Raw genomic sequence first — 16,612 nt, 5'->3', positions numbered from 1 at the left:
ATTTCAACTGCTTTATTTATTTAATATGCTTTTGAAATGTCCAGATCGGTCCAGAAGTTGAACAAGTATGATACAAAACTTTATCAAAAACATAATACAACATCCTCATTAATCTCTCAGTGATAAATGGATTGTAATATATTTCCTTCTACAGTCTCAGAGAAATACTAGCCAGTCCTGAAGGTTAAATGCCCCTTCATTTCCCAGGTTGCTAGGATGATTTCCATCTTTGAGATGTTAGCCCTTGCTAACCCTGTCTGCACTGGATACCAGGTCTGGGAGTAGAATTCCTATTACATTTCCAAAATGAAGACTGATGCTAAAGTGAAGTTAGCTGCTTTACTCTCATCTCACTCGTCATTTACTGGCCACTGGGTTTCTTCATTGTAATTAAGAGTATAAGTCTCCAACAGTCTTGTAGTGCACCTGAAGCATCAAGTCTAGGTTACCATAATTGCAGGCCAACATGTTGTACCCAGTGTCCGTATTGTTATCTATAGCTTGCAGTGGACCAACAGATCCTTCCTAACAATTTTTAACGAAAAGTAATCATTTAATTCAGACTCATGAGATCCTGGTTGCCAGCTATACTAGTTGTACTAACTGTCTATTCCTTCCTAAACCAAACTTTCCACTGCTAATGTCGTGTCAAGCAAAACCAGAAATACACAGCTGTTTCTGTTAGACTTCTCCACTACAAAGTATGCTTTTCCCAGTTTTGACGCAACTCATACTGACGTCTCTTTTTCCAACAGAAAATCAGTACTTTTTCCTTTACAGCAGCTGTCATCAACAAACAACTGTGGTCACTGGATTCCTCAACACATTCACTCACCTTTTGAGCAGTCTCAGTGACACATAAAATTTTCATTGGCAAAAACTTTGTTCAGCCAGAGTTCTTTTTTTTCTTCTGACTTGAAACTGTCCACTCAGAAAGTCTGCTCACTCAGGCTCAAATGAGTTCCCTTGTTTCTACCTCTCAAGTTAATGCTACATATGAAATAGGGGGATTTTAGCCTGTATGCCTTCTGTAAGCATAGAGCAATCTGAGCTTGTTTCAGAACCTCTCTTCGGTAGTCCCCTGTATTTCTGCTGCCAAAACATACCACAGCCACTTTTCATATTCTGCACTCTTCTTCCAGGCTGTCAACATTCTCTAGTATAGAAAGTCATGGTGTAGTTCTCATCACAGTCTTAATTTCCCTACTTATCAGGCAACCGGTATATAAAACTGAAATGATCCCTTACACTGAAGGAAAAAATGATTTAATAACCTAGGAAGACCAATATTTTTCCAGTAATTACAAAGCTACAGTTGGGAATAGAAATAAATTGTATTTATGATTTTGATACATTAATTTTAAGAAACAGTCTTCTGAACTCAAGGATTTGGTACTCATATAAGCTCTAATGCAGGAGAACAAACAGTTCTCAGTAAGTGCCAACGTTGGCACCAAAGGGCATGCAGGCTGTTACAAATGACACTGTGCTGCAGTGCTTTCTAAGACGAAAGGCTCCTTATCCTTGCTCTTTCAGTGTCTTTTAGAAGGCATTTTCATTCCTCAAGTCAAATAAAAACAAGACAGGAAAGAATCTGTCTCTCACTTGAGATCTGCCAAAAGTGAAATTTTTTATCCTTTGTATGGGGCAACTACACCACAGACTGTGGGGGCAAAAGGGCTGAAATCTCTTCACAGAAACAGAGTCACAGAATGGTTGAGTTTGGAAGGAACCTCTGGAGATCACCTAGCCCAAACCCCCTGCTCAAGCAAGGTCAGCTACAGCATGTTAGACAGGGTTGCATCCAGGTGGGCTCCTTTAAACAGGAAGATCTGGAACCAACTGGAAGACCCACAGTCCTCCTGAGCCCCTGCCACTCACTAAGCCTAGATCCCACTGTCCTGCCACCTCCGGAACCAGAAACGGGCTATTCCAGAAACAGACAAAACATGAGAAGCTACTCCAGGCTACAAAGTCTCAGGCAGCTTTTTATCCAACAGCTGGTCAATTTTAGATGTTTTAGACCTTACCCTGGAGACTCTAGAGTAAACTGTTGTCCAGCTTGTGGTGAGAAAGATCAGTCAGTTAATCCATTTTGCATCTTTCATTGCAACTCACTCTGGATAGTGTCTTACTATTTCCCAAATATTTCTAAAAGTCCAATCTATAACTCCCTCCCTAATGCTTCTGAATGAATCACAATTTTAAACAATGACTTACAGCTGATCTCATTAGAGCTCATTGACCTCATCTGATTAGATGATAACATGGAGGTTATTTACATTCAGTAAATTTGACCTACTGAAAACTACTCTCTGTTGGATCTTCCTACAATGAAATCCAAATGTCCAGATAGTTCTATCTCATGAAACAATTCTACTATACTTGAGGAGGTAAATGAAGTGAATTTGAACAGAAAAAAATGAATTCTCTGAACTTTTTTTGAAATACTAATTTTAATTTGTAATACACTTTCCTCCATCATCAGGAATTAATCCATAAATAAGAAATCATTCAAAAGTGTGTATTTTTATGTCATTTTTGAAGTGTTCATGAAAAATCAGAGAAAGATGTTTTCTTTATCATAGTAATTATTATATGTAAGAGTATAGCTCATTTGCTATAACATCCTTTTAAGGAGAAAGTACTGAACAGCAAATTGTCTTAAGGTCCCGGTTTATATCAAATGGTGACCTGAATTACATTTTCCTGATGGTTACTATCTGTAGCCAGGTTATACAAATAACTTTCTTATGTACACAGATAGAAATTAATTAGTCTTCAACATAGCTTTAAGTATGTGACATTATAGAAGTATGTAATTACTATGCAAGAATAAGCTGCTTCATATTTTAACATTGCATTGTTGTCTAGTTTTGTGTTCCTTGTCAGACGATATTCAGACTGGAACATAAGCTACGATATGTAATTACCCATAAACAATTATGTAAATATACATAGTGTTGCTTGTTGAAATTAATCATACATTAGCGTTCTGGGGGAAAAAAAGATGGAAATCGGATGAACTATATTGCTGGTGAAAGCTACACTGAAATTTAATTTCACGGTCTGTTTCCATAAAATATACTTGGTGTGTTTAGATTCGCACCAGTTAATAAATATGCCCAAGGGAGGTGTCATTTTGAAGAGAGGGCAGGTAATATTTATAATAATTACAGGGCCATCAAGAGATCTCAAAGTAGCTTATGGAGGAGTGTAAACTGCTTTAATTCACATTTGTGAATAAGATAGTGACTTATGTAAATTTACTAATAAGACCTTGGACGTGGAGAAATAGATGCTATCTCCCGACTCTGTACTGTACCTCACATGACAGACTACTTGCATACAGTTTGCAGGGGTCAGCTTGCAGGATAGGGAAAGCAAAGACTTTATTCATATCTGGGGCAATCTACAGGAATTCATTGAAAAGAATGCGTTATCCATTCCCAGTGCCCTGTAAGACGGTGTGAAATTAAATTCTTAATTCTGACTTGGGTATCTTTAACCAATTAATTACACCAGCTTACCTTGGTCCTCGAGCCAGACCATGGTGCGTCGTAGCCGCACGTCTTTCCTCTCTCGGGCGCTGGCTCCTCTGATATTCATCCGATATTGGCAGCTGCCTGTGGTGGTGATATGAAACAGTCACAGCATTTTAGGGCAGAGGGAACTTGAATGTACTGTGAACCCCACAAGACTAATGCAAAAACTGCTGAGGACCTTCCCTGACCTTTTGCCCTTTACTTGCTTGCCTGTTTCTTTAAAACGGATTACTTATGGGGTTTTTATTTATTTTTTTTCTACTGTTACCCTCATGAGGCATTCTTTCCTATGAGTCATGCACACCATAAAGAAATTACTGTTTGGCTCAAAGTTACGCTCCCATGCCTGGAATCAACATTTTTTCAGTGAGAGATAGGAAATGAGCTGAATTTGTGGATGATTCATTATTTACTATTTTGACCTGAAATATGTTTTTACCACTAGCTTTAAAAGAAAAGAAAATCATACAACAAAATCACCAAAACACAAAAAGTTGTATGTGACTCAAGACACTATGCATGTTCTTTTACAGCTTTGTTACATCACATACAGTAATAAAACCTTTTATCATTAATGTTAACTTTACATTTTATCAGGATTATTAATGTGATTAATTTCATTCCTGAATTGTGGGTTATTTAAAATACCCTTCAAGAGTATATTTTCTCATATGGCTCAGAAGCATGGCACTGTTTTTGCATCTATATTCTCTTTCCTAGTATGATAAGACATAATATGCTGAGATAAGGCATTTTTTAATGTCTGTATTTATCCTGGATATAAATTAAAATATACACATACAGAGTATTTCTAGACACTAACACCTGTCTAAGATCAGAAACCCAAATTCTGAATAAAATAGAATTCTGGGTGTAAAAAGACCAAATCAGACCAAAATCTAGCAACCAAAATCAGATGCAACAGTCAGAGGCAGAGCACCAGAAGTGACTTGAATCAGGGGACAGTTGAAAGGAATTGTGGAAAAATGTGCAGGGACCCACATCAATGGCTAAGACCTGGAGGAACATGCAGAGGTCTTCTTGCTAGCAGGATTTTTGAGAATATTTAAGGATTACTTCCAGGTGGATTAAAGTAGTTTTCAGCAGTCAGAAATCTCCAAGCAGTGCTATTTGCTTAAGCTGCAGCCTAACAAGCAGATCCCAAAGGCAGCCCAGTCCATCTGGGTTGTTTAAGTCTGAGAGGTCACTACAGCTAATTCTTGTGCATCTCTGTAGAGGCAGGGCAGTAATTTTAACAAATTTTGCTCCTGCTGTTTCAAGACAATGGCACGGACCTCTGACTCTGAGCTCATAAATATTACAAGACTGTGATCAAAGCTGATTATGGAAAAATAAAAGATGGCTCTCAGAGGAACTGTTTATGTGTTCAGATCAAGGGGCACCATCTCAATACTATCACTTTTCTCTGCAATTAATTCATCAGAGGGTCTCTGACCTTATTTGGATACCATTTTAAAACTGAAGATGATTTTTAAACAAGGCCTGTAAAACCATCCTGAAAAAATTGTCACTACATTTTATTTCAGCATAACTTCTCTTAAACATACATGACTGAAGAAGCCTTTTCTCTGTTGTGTAGCTAATGGCTTGGTAACTCTTCCCAGGCTGACATCCTGCCTGCTCCACCTGATTACCCCTTTTTCTGTCAAGTGGTCTGCTTGGTTAACATATTTAGATAATACTGACAGCAATTATGTCAAACATGAATATGGGTTTACTTTTCTGCATCTTGTCAGACCTGCTAATGGTTTGCTGAACGTCAGGGTTTGCCTGTTTTTCTCCAACTCTGTCAGACAGCATACTAAAACATACGCTGTCCTCCTACTCTTGCCTCTGTATGTCAAAGCATTTGAGGCTTTGAGGGCTAGACCCTCCTCCATCTCCACTATGATCAGCACCAGTATGTTGATCTGAGCATGTGAGGGGGTCTTGTTCCATACATTACTGTGTGGGGGTCATGACTATCTTAGACTTAGGACCTCCTGTGGATCTATAAATCAATAGTAACTACATAAATGTCATGAATCACTTAAAGGAGTGAAAATAATCAGAATCAAGCTCTAAATGCCTTGATTGAATCCTTTACAAGTCATTTTCTAAAATTAGATTTAGACATTTAGGTCATTATAAAGCAGATGCTGCCACAAAACTTGTCTGGATGTAACTAACTGCAGTACCTCTGCCAGTAGAAACAAGCTAGAAAATGATGGATAGCTCACCAAATCCTACTGATTTATTCATTTAGACCTAAACCAGTTGCAGACAGTTTAAGTAGTGTATCTCCATCCTCAGCAGATATTTATGAAAAAGGCAGTGACTTTTACTGCAGGAAGCAGAACACATCTGGAACCAAGAAGTCTCTTTTATGGTAGCCATCACTTTGGCTGGGAGGGGAGGAGACAGAAGAAGACATGGGGAAATGAATTTTACAGAAATACGCCACGTTGTGCTAAAAACAAAATTGAAACTAAACTATTATTCAGAATGCTTTCTCGTGATAAAAGTGGAAGTTAGAAATGGTTTCTCCTCCCTTAATAGCCACCCAGGATAAGGCAGTATATGCACAAGTATTGCCAACTCATGCAATTTTTTCACAAGTCACATGATGGTTGGCTAGAAGGAGTAGAGTAATTGAACGCCCTGTACCCTGGAAGCTGCTAAATCAGAATTCACTTGTTTAAAAAATCAAAACTGTCTTTCTAGTTCCAGAGAGTCAGAGAAGAGTCTGAATAAATCATCCCAAAATATTTTGAATCTTGGAAAGCCAAACTATATACAACTATAACTTACAACAGCAATAATATTTTACGCCATCCCTTGACTTTTGGAATCCAATTAATTTTTCTGAATGGTAGTGAGGACAACTAGCACAAGAATGCTATCTGACATTTTTATATTTTTTGCTTGGCTGCAAGTACTTTAAATGATTACTTCAGAAAGATCAACTTCCAATTGGGCTTCTGCTTGTAGAGAAGAGATCGGGGGCCTGTTGCCCGTTGTTAGACATGTCAGGGATGATTTTTTAATTACAAGATTACAAGATACTTTGAGGCTGTTAGAGCTGCCCAAGTTAGAGAAGTCCTTAGACTCCCTTCCCACTCTTCATCAGGAGCAGAGATACAGGTCAATGATCTCCGCTTCCCATTCAAAGTGATAGTCTTTGGTTCTACCAGTTGAGTAATCTGCTCTAGCTGCTATGGTTCTTTGGCTAATTAAAAACAGATCATTTTTAGTCTTTTTAATCTTGAATGAGTGGTTTAAAAAGATCTAGCAGATATTACAAAATGAAACACTAATCAAAAGGTGCTGTAGGACTGCAGTGAATATAGCTTTTGCAAGCTATTTTACAGGAAATGAAATCTCAATGGCATTTCTATCTCATTTCTGAACAAGCCCAACCATGTTCCTCTTCCTTTTCAGAACTTGAACGATGTGTAGAAAAAGTATATACATTGCTACTGTGAGCTATGTTTTTGTTCATTGTTAATGCAGTGAAAAATACAGAATTTTCACAGTTTCCTTGGTAAAGTGAACTGTTAATTATAAGTAAGAATTCTGTAAATACAGGATGCACACGTTACATGAAAGAATGTTATTAAATCTGCAAAGTCAAGTCTTCAAAATTAATGAAATGACATGATTAAAAATTCTCATGCAATAGTAATCCAGGAGCCTTTTGTATAGGTCTTATAAAAAGCATTTACTTACATAACTAAAGACTCATTTTTTTTTCATTGGGTCCCTGTTTCAAAGTGGAGAATTATACAAAAAATGCATGTTTGCATGTTCTGTTTCATTCCTGTTGCCTATGGTTTTATCTTGCTGCATGCTGTTTAGACTCCTCTTTGAATGCTACTGTTAGTTTCTCTGTGATTCTCATCTCAACCTTGCTCAGCAAACCTCACAGACTTTTATTAATGATGTACTTTTTCACCATTTTGAGATCTGAAAATTGAACTCCTCCATATTTACCCATGGGGACCCAGGGACAGAGGGGAACGAACATTAGAAGTATCTATCTTTTATGGTCCATTGAAGCCTGAGACTTTTTATTTTTTCAGAAGACTTATAAATGTGTAGCATTTCATTTATTTGACACTCAGTCTTACTTGGTTTCAGTTACAGCTGTGAGTTACTGACAGTTCTGGGGCTCAGAATCTACTGTTTCCAGAAAACAACCAACAGATAACTGGTGACCACATGGGGAACTGAGACTGAGTCAAGCTATCCAGGCATCAGGTATTACAGGCAGCCCAGCCTTTTTTCCTAACCCAGCTGATGGCCAGAACAGGTCCAGCCTGTGCAGTTACATAGGTTGGTGTCACACAGGAAAAAAAAAAAAGTGTAGTATGTGATCTTGGAATTGCTTGCTCATAGTGCTGACTTATGTGAGGCTGATTTAGGATTGAGTAAATCTCCTTTTGGGGTATTCCTAATTTAATTGTATGTTTTAACATATTTTTTGTATAGCTTCCTTTATGTCTAATCATGGTAATTACATGAAGAAAGTTGATGACAGACTTACTGGACTGAGTGCTCTTTAGCATATATTCTATTATCTATTGTCACAGGTATGAGAATGCAAGTTCTGGGTTGCATACTTTAAATGTAGGAAAGACTAACCAAAACTATTAGCAGCTATTAATAGAATTTCATGTTAAGGGAACAGAATGGATTTGTGTTAGACCTAGAGTGAAAGTTAGCAGTGTGTTTTGGAGGTAACAGTTCAGAACAAAAGAGAAAGAGGATCCAGGGCTTTTTTAGCCACATTTTTGCTGTTGCAACATTTCAAAAAGTCGAAGTATAAAATATGTTTGCTGGATACTAGTCTGGGTTTTCAGCACAACTCACTAAACTGGCCCGCTTAATGTAATAATCATTTGTGGCTTGGAATTCTTGTCTGCTTAGGTGACTGAAATTCAAAATATTTCAGTGCACTTCTTGCTTGTTTTTATTAGACTGAGATTTTCCAGTGTAGCTGCATCTTTCAGGTGTGGCATATTATTTGTATTAGACCTGAGGCAGCATTCAACAAATATGAGCCAAATCAGAGGCAGGCACACTAGATCTCAAAGAGAAAAGGCATTATGAAGCATTAATGCTTATTTACCTTAGAAAGGAGCAATTCAAACAACATACTTTCTTCCAGAGTTCTAGTTTCCAGAGTTGTTGTTTAACTCCTTTATTTCCAAAGGCTGCTGTATTCCCAGGCAATACCATAGCTTAGACAAATCACCATTTCCGCTTCAGAAAATGGAAGTGGTGTGCAATTGTTCTTTTTTATTCTTTCTTTCTTTTTTTTTTTTTGTGGGAAAAACAATTTCTAAGTTCCTTTACCACTTTCTGAGTTGAGATACAATGACACAGATGCCCAGTCAACTGTGACCTCTCACAATGTGGGGGAGAAGATATGATGGAATTATAGCTCATTTCTAATTTGTAATGATCCCCTTTAAATATAGTACCCAGAATCCATGAATGTACTGCAGCTCCGAGAATCAAATGACTAATATTTCTCTTTCATTTCCTTTAGAAGTTGTTGCAGTTGCAGTGTTCAGCTGACGTGCATATACATATTCTTTGCAACAAGAACATTTATATCACTTTAAAATGCATCAACAGAAGGCAGCATATGGAAAATTTTGATTGAACCAATTGGGAAGTTACATCAGAAACAGAGACTTTTTTCCTTGCCTTCTGTGGATGCTGATTTTCTTCACTACCAATTATTTGGGGAAAAAGTAGTCAAAATAATTTTCCTTTTTTGCTCAATGCCATCTAAGCCCTAAGGATCAATAACTGTAACATGACTGTTTAGTCTACCACCAGCAGCACATTCTTCCAGCGAAGAGACTTCTTCATCTTGAATCATTTATTTCTTATTAATTATTACTTAACAAAAGTTGTTAGTTATGTATAATATATAGCTGTTCTGAACAGTTTTTCACGCCACTTGCACTTAACTCTGAAAAATAGTCCTGAATCACCTTTCATAGATCTCAATCACATTTGGCTATCATTAGATATAAAATATAAGTTTTACAGTAAAACAATTTATTACCTTTCCCTCCTAGAGTTACTGGTTTTAATTATTTACCATTTAGTTTATTAGTAGTAACCAGCTGCTTATTCTTGTCCTGCTTGTGATTGTGTTATTTGTTAATGCCAGTGACAGAAAGAGAAGTTACTACTCTAAGAGTGGAAACAATCTTAAATCAAATTCATTCCTGACTTGCATCTCACACAGTCTCATTAATCTAAAAGAGGATATATTGGCTTGTGAATTAGCAAGGGCTTAGCTTTAAATTCTTACTCCAACAAAAGAAATCAAAGTGAACCAACTATACAGATTTAGTAAAGAGTGTTAATGATTACAGAAGGTTAAATGACTGGTATTATATGGAGTACAGCTTTCTTTCAATTTACCTCTGAGGTTGCTATAATTCATAAGTGCAGATAGCTGCACCTTTCAATTCCTGAAGAAAATAATAGTTCAACTTAACAAGTGTGTTTTATGTAACCGAATTTGAGGTGATGTAATTGATGCACCTTTTTGCCTCCAAACAGGTAATATATAACAAAACCCTTTATTTAATATTTACAGACAATCAATTAAAAAGAGAAGGAATAATTCTGAGTTGCTATTTCTGCTAAAACAAGAAAAATCTACTGACCTGACAAGAATAGGATGTCTAGAGTCATACAGAGTGTGCCTATGTCAGACGGTATTTCTTCCTGCACAGCAGAAAAAGATGACTGCGGCCTGTGCTGGATTCATAAACATATAAGATTTTTAATTTCATTACAGGAGTTCAAAGTCTGGTATTCACAGGTACTTCATCACGCTGTCATAACTGCAGTCAGTCCATCAATGTATTTGTTTGTTTGTTTTTTGATTGTTTTACTTGTATGGGATCCAAGGACCAATCTTGCAACGTTTGTTCTGACATTAACATCCAGCCTTAGGAGAGTAATGACATTATTTTTTACATGTACAAACTGCTGTGATTTTTAAAAACTTCTCTTGCTTAAAAAATGCTTCTTTTCTTCCCTTCCTCATCCTCATCCTCTTTTACTGGAGTGACATGAAGAGCACTATGACTTAGTCATATTTTCAGTGATAGATTGCTAATCTGATACGTCATTACCCTGGAAAAAGACTCATACGATTCAGAAGGTGAAATTCTCAGGTAAGAGAAGAAGCACTTTGTTGTGGGCCTCCAGTTTCCCAAATCATTACATCCAGAACACTCACTGTAATTTTTAGAGAATTTTAATGTGCTTGTTACTCTCTTTTCCTTCCAGATTTTTTACACATTGATTTGACAACAGTTAAAATAATTCCTGACTTTCTAAATGAAAGATTTTAAAAAGACAGAGACAGATCAAATGAATAAAGTTTTAAAACTTTCCAAACCATTTGTCAGATCATTCTTTTTCTGTAGCAGGAGGTTGGCAACAGTTACCTGTGCTGGGAACTGTGCAGTGCATCAGCATAGCCTGGTATTTGTAGGGTAATTTTCATTTTGAGTATAACTCTTCACTCATGGAAAAACAATTAAGTATTTTGGGCTGGTCCGTGACTTTATCTTCCTTGAATTAAAGACCGTCTGTTTCAAAAAAAAATGTGGAGAAACTTGTATGATAATGTTTTTATCCTTTCTCCTCATCTTTGCCTGTTCTTTGAGAGGCAGAAGTCATTTGAAAAGAGTTCTTATGAGCTGTTTATGAAGTGGGTGGTTGGGCTTTTTCAGTGTGTGAAATTTGACGCTCAGCTTTAAAGAATCCTGCAATTCTACTACTTCAGCTTCCGAAAATAAGGAGGAATTTCATGTCAAAAATTAATGTTAAGATATGAAAGCAAATTAGACTATGAACCAGAATGTCATAACAGTTGCCTCAGACAAATGTCAAACATCCCTTTGAAATGTAGTATGTTGGAAGACACATACACAAAACAAAATCTAAACAGCTATATTTAGTCTAGATAGGAAATTAGCTTGAGGTTAAGTAAAGTTTTCTGCTACTTTGTTTTGGTTTTAGATTACCCAAGAGATATTCCTTCCTGGAAAGGGAAATAGGACAGAGATACACAGTTATTTTTTAATTCCTTCGTTTACATGGTATTATTTCAAGTAAGTTTTAGAGTGTGTTTTGTGATTTAAACCTTACTGGCAAGCGTTTGAAATTTCAATAACAGTTCTGTATGCACGACAACACCATTTTAGCATCTATCTATCTCCTTTATGGTGGTGCACATTTGTTCTAAACCCTTACCTACTGTGAACATTTGTGGACAAAATAAAGTTTATTTAAACGTATTAAAAATTTATATATAAATATTATTTCTACCTAGTAGTTAGAATCAGTATTTATACTAGTGATTAAAAAGTGACATCCCAGAATAGATAAAAAAGATATGTAACCTCTAAGCCAGAGAAGACAGAGCTCCATAGAATCCAGCAGTTCCAGCCAAACCAAAGCAAAATCTCATGCACAGTGTTTCTGGATTCATATTTTATCATCTACCCTAATGTTTTTGCTTTGGCACCATTTTGATGAGATATGCTCTACACCTAAACCCTGGATCTGAGCAATCACAAATGGCTGTGTATTTGTTTGCATACGGCAACCCAAATCTAAAATTTCAGGTCTTTTTGATTAAAGATGCCAGTTAAAGTACTATAGCCCTCTCTTTGTATATATGTAATTCAGGGTAGAAGTAACTGTAGCAAAGCACACTGTAACAGGTTTATTTACTGATCCAGGATATAAATCTAGTACTTAAGCAAATGTGGACTGTTTAAGCAAAAATGAATCATGAGATACCCTGGAAAGGATTCTGTTTTGAAAGTTGGGGACTTCAGGGTTTTGTTTAACAAGGGTATACAGTCATTTCTTGTAACAGCTGGAGAAGTGAAAGGAAGAGTTCGCCTCAGTATTTGTATAACAAAGATTTCTTATTCACTTTAATGACAACCCACCTTAATATTTCAATAACTGTGCACCATATTACAGCTACTCATATGGACCAGAATGAATTTGGTAACCAAAAAGCCACCCATAAGTGACTGTGCTGTCCACTGCAAAGCCCATTCAAGTCCCAATTTTTAGATTCAGCAGAAGTTGAAATCCTACTCCAGGGTACAACTGTGTCCCAGAGGAGTGCACAGCCACCATATTATGTGTGCTGGCTGGAAAGTACTCACAGGAAAGAGTTGTTCCTAAAGCCTCATGTGGACTAGTCCCATCGGAATAGGAACATGAACAAAATGTGCAGAAACAGAATGCAGCAATTGTTATCAGCACATCCGCTGTGCTCCTGACTAGGGGAAACTGGTACCCCCTCCCATAAGCCTTGTTGTGGAAATTTATTTTGGTGGGTAGCTGAGGGATCCTTAGCCAAAACTAGTGAAACTACTTTGATGGCATTCAATACTTAGGGACTTTCACAGTTGCTGCAATTCAGGTTAAACTATAATGCAGTGGAATCTCCCTTTGAAGACTTCTATTTACTTATGCCAAGGTTATTCTTTCAGAGAAAGTGATAGGAATGTACAATTTTAGAGCAGGAAATACCACTGTCTCTATAACTCAATGTGTATGAACATAGGGCGTTACAATGGCATTTCCTTGGATAGGCAGCAGTTAAAACCAAACTCTCTCCTTCTTGGAGGCAAACATCTGGAGAGTTTGCAGGAGATTAACTTCTCTCTAGCACCTTGGCTGACACAGATCCTATCCAAGCATTACCATGCAGTGAGTTGGAACAATCCTTTGGAACAAAAATGGGAAATGAGTGTTTTTCTTGAAACTCAGATTATTGTACTATAGTAATTATATTATATACTAACAAGGTACCTTGAAGTCCTGGCAAGATTTGTGCTGTGTTATGTCAGAAGGGTATCAAAAGCAAATTCTGGACTGAAAAGCTTTTTTTTTTTTCCTGTTATATGTATTAAACAGCTTTGGTAATACTCCTTGGGTATTAGGTACAACAGTAAATGATGCAGGGTACTGATGCCAAAAAAATAGATGAGGACAGAAATGAAGATATGTTTAGCCTGCTGGCTAGACTAATGTTATCCTTACATGCCCTTTATAAATAATTTTTTTTTTTTTTACTTTCTGCAAGTTTCTGAAGAGTGCACTGTATTCAGAACATCCAGTTTTCTTTCTGAAACAGTGTGTTCACTAACATCTTATGAGACATTCCTAGTATTTAATTATTAATATTTTTAAAGTATACATGAGTTTGTTCCTCTCTGTGCAATGTTGCAGATTCTTGAGAATTTTAAAGATAATTTGATAAAGTCTAGGGGAACTTTTAGGTAAAGCTTTCCCTTGCAGCTTAGCCTACTGCAAAAGCAGTGAAGGCTAAGCTGGCTGGTTGCCCTGAAACAGGACAACAGCACTCACATGCATTTCCACTGGTCCTGCTTGGGGTGCAGTCTTCTTTAATGGTGGGGTGGCAAAGAGCTGTGACAATCATAACAATTTCTGTGGCAAAATCTCAGCCCTTCTGTCCTTGTCTCTGCTCTCTCACTAAATATTATGGTGATTCAGTTTTTTTTAGGCAATTGGGATAGTCAGCCCTACAGCAGAGACAGAGGCAGTGACAGGGATGACTTTCCCCTTCATCACTGTCAGTGCTCTTTGGGACCATTCAGTTTTACCTCCTTCACAGTGGGGATGGTGAATGTTTGCTGTAAAATGCTTGTCAGTTTGGAACTGGGATGTACAGCTCTCATCTCATTTGCTGTAGACACATTAATCTGCAGCAGGCTTAATCCAATGTTCACAAGAAGAAAGTCAACAGGAAGGTGTACTAATCATATGGCATATTAAAGAAGCCCGCATACTTAAAATCCCCTTTCAGTCACTACCAGAACGAACTGATTTCAACCAGTTACTGATAAGTGAATTAGGTTTTGTTGCTATGCATCAGTCCCATGCATGAACCAGATTATCCATGCAGTTCTTCCTTGGGGCCAGCTCCGCCTCTGTTCGCAGTCACAGATACATTGCAAAATGAGATTCAATCATCTGCTCTACTTCCTAGTCTTAAAATTATTCTCCCTACAAATTTAGCTAATTTATACTTAATTTGTTTTGCTACTTGAAAGGGGTCACAGATTGGACATTCTAGCAAACAGCTGCGCTTTTTACAAGAAAAAAGTATGTGATTCATAATTTTCCAGAAATATGCACATTACACACATAACATACTGGTATCTTCTGGAAAATATGCTGAATTTTGAGAATTTTACCATATTGTTTATGTTTCTCTGCTTGCATACCTATTCAAGCATGACACCAAATGTCATCACTTGCAAGGAAGAACCGCTGTCGTCTGTCATGTCACCACCGTTCTCCAGCTGAAAGGAAAAGAGAGCGAGTTGCAACTTACAACACATGTTGGTTATATAGTCTGTAAAAGCTGTGCAAGGGGAGTGCTGGCAACACATGATTAATGTCTGTTGCTTTACGAGCGAGCCCACTTTAGCAGCAACTACTTGAGCACTTTGCCATAGTCACTCTTCAGTAGTTTTGGTCAGCTAAGCAACTAGTGACACAGGTCCAGTTGTCCACTGAATTTTACTGTGTTGTAGTTTACAGCTCCAAAAAGTGATTTCGAAATGGTGCAGTTTTGTAACGGATGAATATGTACTTATTGTGGTCTCAACAGAATGATCATTATCTCTGTCTTGTATTCGAAGTGGTTCATGTAGACCTTACTTTCTAAGAAGGTATGGGCAGGTTTAGCTCAGTTTGTTAGGGTGTGGTGCTGCTAATGCCAAGGTCATAGGTTCAATCCCTGTATGGGCTATGCTGAGGTTGGACTAGATGACCTCCAGAGCTCCCTTCCAACCTTATCATTCTATGGTATCTTTAAACTATTTCTTTGACTTGATGTTACAAGAAAATTTTTCTTGTTATATTTTTTGTGACATTTGATCACATTTATTGAGGTCATCCGGTACCTGCATTTTACTTCTTTAGTTGTCTTTTAGAAATTATGATACCATGAGGAAATAATTTCCATTTATGAATTCTTCTTTGAGATAAAAGCAGTCAGACATGAAGGGTCACCATAAAGCTTTTACAATGAAGTAAGGATTCCCATAGCACAAGTGGTGTTTTGGTCTGTTTATGAAATAACCTTACTTCAAAGTAGTAATTTGATGTTGAGGAGAAAGGAAACAATTACAACAATTTCTCACTGTGATACAAGTATATTCATGCTTTTTCTGCCTTCTAACTGCAAAGGTAATATTTGCATATGCATACGCATCATATCATGTAATTACCACACAAATATTAAATGTATAATGCGCAAGGATATTTTGTTGATATTTTAAACACTTGATGATCCAAAAATACCAAGATACGCATAAAAAAGTGGGCTGTCAGGTGTTTTGCAGGGCCAGTTTTCAGGAAGCTGGTTTCTGAATGCATGCAAACATTAAATGTCAGGAAATGTGTTCCATTACCTCCTTTCTAATGAAGCTCCATATCATCAACTGGACGTGATAGAATAGTCCACCTTTGGAATGTAATGTATTTTCTAATTCTTTTCTCCATAAAGAGAACATAGAAAACAGCATTAAAAGTATCTCTACCTTCAGCAGTAAGCTGCATGTTGAGATGCTGACCGAGATTATCATAGTACACATGTTGTTGCCATTTAATTATTCCCTTTCCTGTAAAGAGTCTGGCTTTAATTAAATGGCAAAACAAAGTGAGAACTTCTCTGCAAGCCATTTTAAAGTGCTCACTTCCTCTTCTGTGCTCTGTGGTTTATTAGATTTGAATGAGTAATAGGATGGTTTCATTTGTTTAGTTAAATTAAAGTGGTCAGTAACAATTTCCTGTCTGAATAAACCATGGGCCTATTAATAATATTGGTGATGGCTGTAAATATGGTTTTTGCAATACATAGGTTCTACTGCCAGTCTGCTGTACAGGGAGTTTCCATAGCTTCTGGTACTTACCAGGTTTAGTCTCGCAATCAAAATGCCCACCATGACAAACTTTATGCTTAC

General features: G+C 37.1%; 1 long non-coding RNA gene across 2 annotated transcripts in view; it reads right to left on the bottom strand.

Annotated features, from left to right (window-relative positions):
• The window catches only part of LOC134143048 (uncharacterized), a 60,030-nt gene that overhangs the window by 21,551 nt on the left and 21,867 nt on the right, over window positions 1–16,612 (bottom strand). Inside the window, exons 3-5 of one of the 2 annotated variants that reach the window (XR_009959017.1) lie at window positions 14,867–14,944; window positions 10,241–10,334; window positions 3,531–3,626 (exon numbers count right to left, since the gene is read on the bottom strand). This is a non-coding gene — a long non-coding RNA (uncharacterized LOC134143048). The remainder of the gene's footprint in view (window positions 1–3,530; window positions 3,627–10,240; window positions 10,335–14,866; window positions 14,945–16,612) is intronic. The other variant, XR_009959018.1, reaches the window with a different exon arrangement.

The sequence above is a fragment of the Rhea pennata genome, chromosome 7 (assembly GCF_028389875.1).
Source record: "Rhea pennata isolate bPtePen1 chromosome 7, bPtePen1.pri, whole genome shotgun sequence".
NCBI classification, from domain to species: Eukaryota; Metazoa; Chordata; class Aves; order Rheiformes; family Rheidae; genus Rhea; species Rhea pennata.
The sequence above is the reverse complement of the archived record's forward strand: the minus strand, read 5'-3'. Positions and strand labels throughout refer to the sequence as shown.